Raw genomic sequence first — 6000 nt, forward strand, 5'->3', positions numbered from 1 at the left:
TGTAGCAAAGTAGTCGCTCAGACTCCAGTCAGTTTTCTAGACTGGAGTTAAAGCCAGTGTGGATTGTGGAATTCACCTGTCATCAGGGCTGTTAGTTGGCAGTGATAGACCGAGTCACAGAGCTTTGCCATTTACTCTTTCCCGACAAGAGGGTGTCCCCTCTGCCTTGGGGCCAGGACCACAAGCTGCAGTGTGCTTTGTTCCTCTCCCTGCTGGCTTTTGGAATCTCCAAGCTATTTACAGTTCTCATCTCTCCCTCTCCTCCTTCCTCCTCCCCCTCCCCCTCCATCTCCCCTTCCCCTCCCTCTCCCTCTCTCTCTCTTTTTAAAGATTTACTTATTTATTTGGAAGGCAGAGTTACAGAGAGAGAGTACTCTTCCATCCACTGGTTCACTCCCCAAATGACCACAAGGGCCAGGACTGAGCCAAGCCAAAGGTAGGAGTCAGAAGCCAGGAGCTTCATCTGGGTCTCCCACATGGGTGCAGGGGCCTAAGAACTTGGGCCATCATTAGCTGCTTTCCCAGCCCATTAGCAGAGAGCTGCATTGGAAGTGGAGCAGCCAGGTCTTATAACGGCAGCCATATGGGATGACAGCTTCGCAGGCAGTGGCTTAACTTGCTGCACCACAACACCAGCCCTCCTCACTTCTTTTTCTTCAAAAAAATGTTTATTTATTTGAGAGGCAGAATGACAAAGGAAGGGGATGAAACAGAAAGGAGAGACCTTTCATCTGCTGGTTTATTCCCCAAATGCCTGCAACAGCCAGGTCTGAGCCAGATGGACTCCAGGAACCAGGAACTCCATCCGGTACTTGGACTATCTTTCACTGCCTTCCCAGGCACATTAGCAGGAAGCTTATTTGAGGTGGAAAAGCCAGGACTTGATTTGTTACTCCAATATGGTATGCAGGTGGCCCAAACCCTGTCATTTCTTCCTTGGGGTTTTCTCTGTTAATCTCCTAGAAATGCAGCCCTGCCTTTGTTATCCTGGTTGTTCTCTGTGCTGGAGGTGAGTGCAGGACCTCTCTATTCAGCCATCCACCTTGGATCACATTCAACACTGAATTTATCCAATATTAGGCGTTTCATTGTATCCATGCCACGTCACTAGAATGAAGTTAGGGGTGCAGCCTGTGGCTGTGAAACTGAGCAAAGCTGAGTGGGCCACCATGGATAAGGACCCCCACTTGTGCCTTCGTTGATGCATGCTTCCAACCTGCTGAGCTCACCAGGCAGAGCCCGGGGACTCTGCAGCAACTTTAGACAAGTGCATGTTTTGAAGACTTTTAGGGGACCTCAACTGTCAGGGAAAAAAAATCAAGCCTTCCTCTCCAGTTTGGCCCCTAATCCAAGCCAAAGTAGAAATAGAACCCAGTAGCTTTGGGCTCCCAAGAAAATGCTACATTTACGAGGCTCTACACCTCCCACTGCCCCAGACTATCAACGACCCATCAGAGTGAAGTCACAAAGCACAGACAATGCCATCTCTCGCCCCTGGCTGAGGACCCCGTGCAGGGGTGTGCTCTGCCCCCAACCCCTTGTGTCCTCTTTTCACTACAGTGCCTGTGAAGGGCTCTCAGCTCCCACACGCCAGGTCCTTCCAACCCAGGACTCTTCCCCACCCCAAAAGAACGAAGTTGGACTTTTTACCTCACACCACACATAAAAATTAACTCAAAATGGAGCAAAGACCTAAATACAAGCACTGAAACTATACAGCCTTTAAAAGAAAACATAAGGTTATATCTTCATGACCTTACACTTAGCAAAAGATTCATAGATATGACACCAAAAAGCATGAGCAACCAAAAAATAAATTGAATTCTATCAAAATTCAAAGCTATGGAAGTTATTTCCTTAAAAATTGTTTGTTTTGTAAGAAAGGCAAATTGACAGAAATAAAGACAGAGGGAGAGGGAGAGAAAGAAGAGGGGGGTATCTTTTCTCTGCTGTTTTATTCCCTAAATGAGATCACCATTGTAATATGCAGTACATTGTTGAGAAAAATGTAGTTCTGTATGACTTTTTTTTCCCAATATCCTATTTGGCTTAATTTGAAATAAGAATTAATTTCTGTTTTATAGACACATAAATCAAGTAACTTGTCCAAAATCAGTGACAAAAAAACATAAAGAGTCATGAAATCAGAAACCAGTGTTTGAAAGATATTTTCACTATACTGTTTGAAGAAACTATACTGTTTCTTCAATATTCTGCCCCAATTTACAGAGCCCCAGATTTCTAGAGACAGAAAAATAGAATTGTATTAAGGTATTGGTTATATGGACATTGTCAAAGCTGAGTTGAGTGACTTTAATACAGATCAGTGCTTCTTGTACAGAAAATTATGAGTTGATAGTAATGCCTCAACAAAAAGGAAATGAACCCATTTCTCAGATCTGTAGATTGAACATAGCTTTATGCATGGTCCCTAAATTCAGAATACAGCCCCCTCCCAGAGCCTCAAGAAAAGTAACAAATGCTGATGAGATTCATACACAATCCACCAACTTATATTTTTTGGGCAAGTAGTACATGTTCAACAGAATTATTAGGGAAAATACAACAAGCCTAAGACTCAGTGCTGTTGATAGCTTAGTAAGAGGTCAAATCCACACTCAAACAGATACGAGAGGGAGAGTATTTGGCCTAACAATTGGGATGCCTACATCTCAGAATATCTGAGTTCAAGTCATGGCTCTACTTTCAATTCCAGTTTCCTGATAATGTACACCATGGTGGCAGTAGTGACAGCTCAGGAGGCTGCCACCCATGTGGGACATCTGGACTGAGTTCCTAGCTCCCAGCTTCTGCCTGGACCTGTGCCAGTCATCGTGGCTATTTAGGGAGTGAACCAGCAGATGAGAGCTCTCTATTTGTCTCTTTCTCTCAAGAACACACATACATACATATATAAAGATACCAGAAGACAAGGTGAACTACAAAAGGTGCTGAAATTAGTGGGAAATACAGAAACACAAATCTGGTGAGGCTGGAGCAGTTAGGACAGCCTTTGAGGAGATCTTTTGGGGCTGGATTAGGTTGGGATTAGAGAGGAAAAGGACGCATAGAAAGTAAGTCTGAGATGAGGCTAACGCAATGATCCTGGCTTGCGACAGTAACAGAGAGAGGTGGGAAGGTGAGGAACAATGGAAAGCAGAATGGCCAGAGAAAATCAACAGGATTTAGAAACTCGCTGGGTGTGGACAACAAGGCCAAGGCCTTTAGACTCAGCAGGAGCAGCAGGGTTTCTCCTGACATAAAAGTGCAGTCCACAGGAAGAGCTGGAACTTTGACTGGGATATGAGTTAGAAGTGGCATTGGCCTGTCCTAGGTGTCTGCAGGAAAACAGAAGATTCTAGTCTCTGTGGAAGGCTGGAGCCTGAGTTAAAGATCTTGGCATCCTAACCCAGAGGCAAGACAATAACAGATAAAGTGGCAGAGGAACAGAATCCAGCAATGCAGCTGGCACTTACGAGGCACAGTTCCATCTTCTAAGCTTTAGGTTTAAGATTTTAAGCTAAGCTTTAGGCTTAACACCTGAGTTAATCATCACTACAACCCCTTTACGTAGACAGAGAACCTCAGAACCAGTGTTACTGGTATTTCTATAGCTAGAAATGCTATGTGTTCTTATTTTCCTGAAGTCCCCAGGCACATAAGCAAATGGTGGAGCAGGATGAGAAACCCTTCTGCCTGACTCCAGACCTGTATTCTTTAACCCAAAATTCTCCTGCATGGCAGAAGATGAGCAGGCAGGTGGTGAATAGCAGGGCCACTAAGGAGGCGGATCAGCCTGTCTGCTTAGCTGTAACACAGTGGGAGGTTGCCAAGGCCAGAAAGGGGGGAGAGCAGGAGGGGCAGAGCCTTTAAACTCCTGGGGAGCACCCCCTCCCCGCTGAGCGCCAGCAAGCCTTCTGTAGCTAAGAACACAGGCCCATGCCAGAGGGTTGAACCTAATGCATCAAGGTCATCTTGATCCCCTCTGTTTATCCTCTCTTTTAGCCACTTCCTGGGCAAACTCTCTTACTTCGCCAAGCCAGCTCTGTGCACTTTTGAACCAGCCACTTGTCTCCCCCAGTCCAGAGATGCTCTTTCTCAGTCTCCCAGATTGGGTGGGCTGATGACCAGGACTCGGGACTGAGGAAACGGAAGCCGCACAGCACGACCTGGAGTCCACAGACAGCGACCTGGACCAGATCCAGGCCAAGCCTAGGGAATTGGGATTGGGGGAAATGTACCTTTCCTCATCTCCCTTTCGTGGCTTTTCTCCCAAATTCCATTAGGATAATGCTCTTGATCCTATTTATTTGGGAGAAGTGGGTTTCAGATTCCTTATCCCAGCTTCTTTTCCATCTCTTCTCACAAAACTCTCCTTCAGAAAAAGGGATGATAAATTGACTTAAACGTCTAAGTGACAGGTCATTGCTTTATATATGAGCTCTGCCACGTATTTAACTCACCAGGTTTCTTCCAAAGGAATGAAGAAAGTTCTAATTATCAACATTTGAAGGCTAAGTCAGGGAGAAACATTTAAAGAAAATCAGGCCACTTTGCAATCACAGTGTCCCTGAATAAAGAATCCCTACTTAGGAGGCCCATCAGAACAACGTGTAATTTTTGCTTTGGGAAAAAAATACGATGAAATTCAAAATTCTAATCATCCATTAGTTCACAACAACACAAAGCCTATCCTGTTGGCAACTTGTATCTCCTGGAAAATGTTAAGCAGAGAACTAATGAAAAACACTGTTTTGAGATCGCTTTGGCAGAAAACACAGTTCCTGGCTTCAGTTAGCTACCATTTAGTGGTGAGAATGAGAAGACTGACATGAAATACAAGCAGCGCACAGTAAGCCTGCTAGAGACTTTCAGCACAGTAGACAGTGAAAGGAGAGAGACGTGTCTGGATCTACAGAGGGAGGTTAGCTGGGCAGCAGGACCTGGGCTGTCCTTCCCGGTGGGCCCTCACACCCTCTGGACACAGTACAAAGTGCTCAGTAAGCTATCGTAAAACCTTTCCCTAGAAAGTTCAAGCACATTCCTCTAAGTGAAAGAAGGCAGACTTAAAAGCCTGTATTATTCCACCTGTGTGACATTCAGAAAACAGCAGAACTATTCAGGAAGGAAAAATAGAAAAAGATAAAAAGAAATCTACATGCAGGTACACTATGAGGAAACTACAGTGTACCAAAGACAAAGAAAGGATCACAAAAACATCCAGAGAGAAAATAGGGAGTGGGTTATTTTCAAATACAGCTTAAAGCTGATTTTTCAACAAAAAATATCAGGGGCTAAGAGAAGAAAACACTAAGCAAAAAAAATGTAAAAGGACTCATTTGTGTGGAAATTCCAAATAGAAGTTCTGAGATGGGAAAAGAAATATAAGCAAGAAAGCACTAACATGGATAAATCAAAGCATTGACCAAAACAATGTCAGTGAGCTTTAAACAGGTAGTAAAAAAAGGACGATAATGACTTCTACATAAGAAAATAAGTTTTCTGAGTTAATGTTCTAAATTTTGAGTTTTGAGGCAGGTGTTGTGGTGCAGCAGATGGAAGACCTCTCTAGCTCTTTCCTATCATGGCCCTGCCCTCAGTCACTCTGCCCTTAAAATACATGAATAAATAAAAATGTAAGATTTTTATATTGATTTCAATAGTAAATTTTTATTAACTCTAACTGTGCAAATTAAATTATGCATGTTAGTTTTGTAGGACAATATCTAAAAGAATAGAAATAGTATTTAACTTCCAAATAATAATTGAAGGAGCTGGAGAAGGAAGGAAAGAGAGAGAGAGAGGTAGGCAGCTGGTGAGGAGGGAGTGCAATGTATTCAAAATAACAAAGAAGGAGGGTTCCATGATGGCAGAACAGCGACAGGACAGTCCGACTCGCATGAGGTGAAATTGATATTTCAAAAGGGGAGAAAGTAAACTAATAGGATAAAGCTGTGGAAGAACCCTAGCAGGAGACCCAGCAAAAGCAGTAGAAATGAT

Source organism: Oryctolagus cuniculus, chromosome 2, assembly GCF_964237555.1.
Source record: "Oryctolagus cuniculus chromosome 2, mOryCun1.1, whole genome shotgun sequence".
Classification (NCBI taxonomy): domain Eukaryota; kingdom Metazoa; phylum Chordata; class Mammalia; order Lagomorpha; family Leporidae; genus Oryctolagus; species Oryctolagus cuniculus.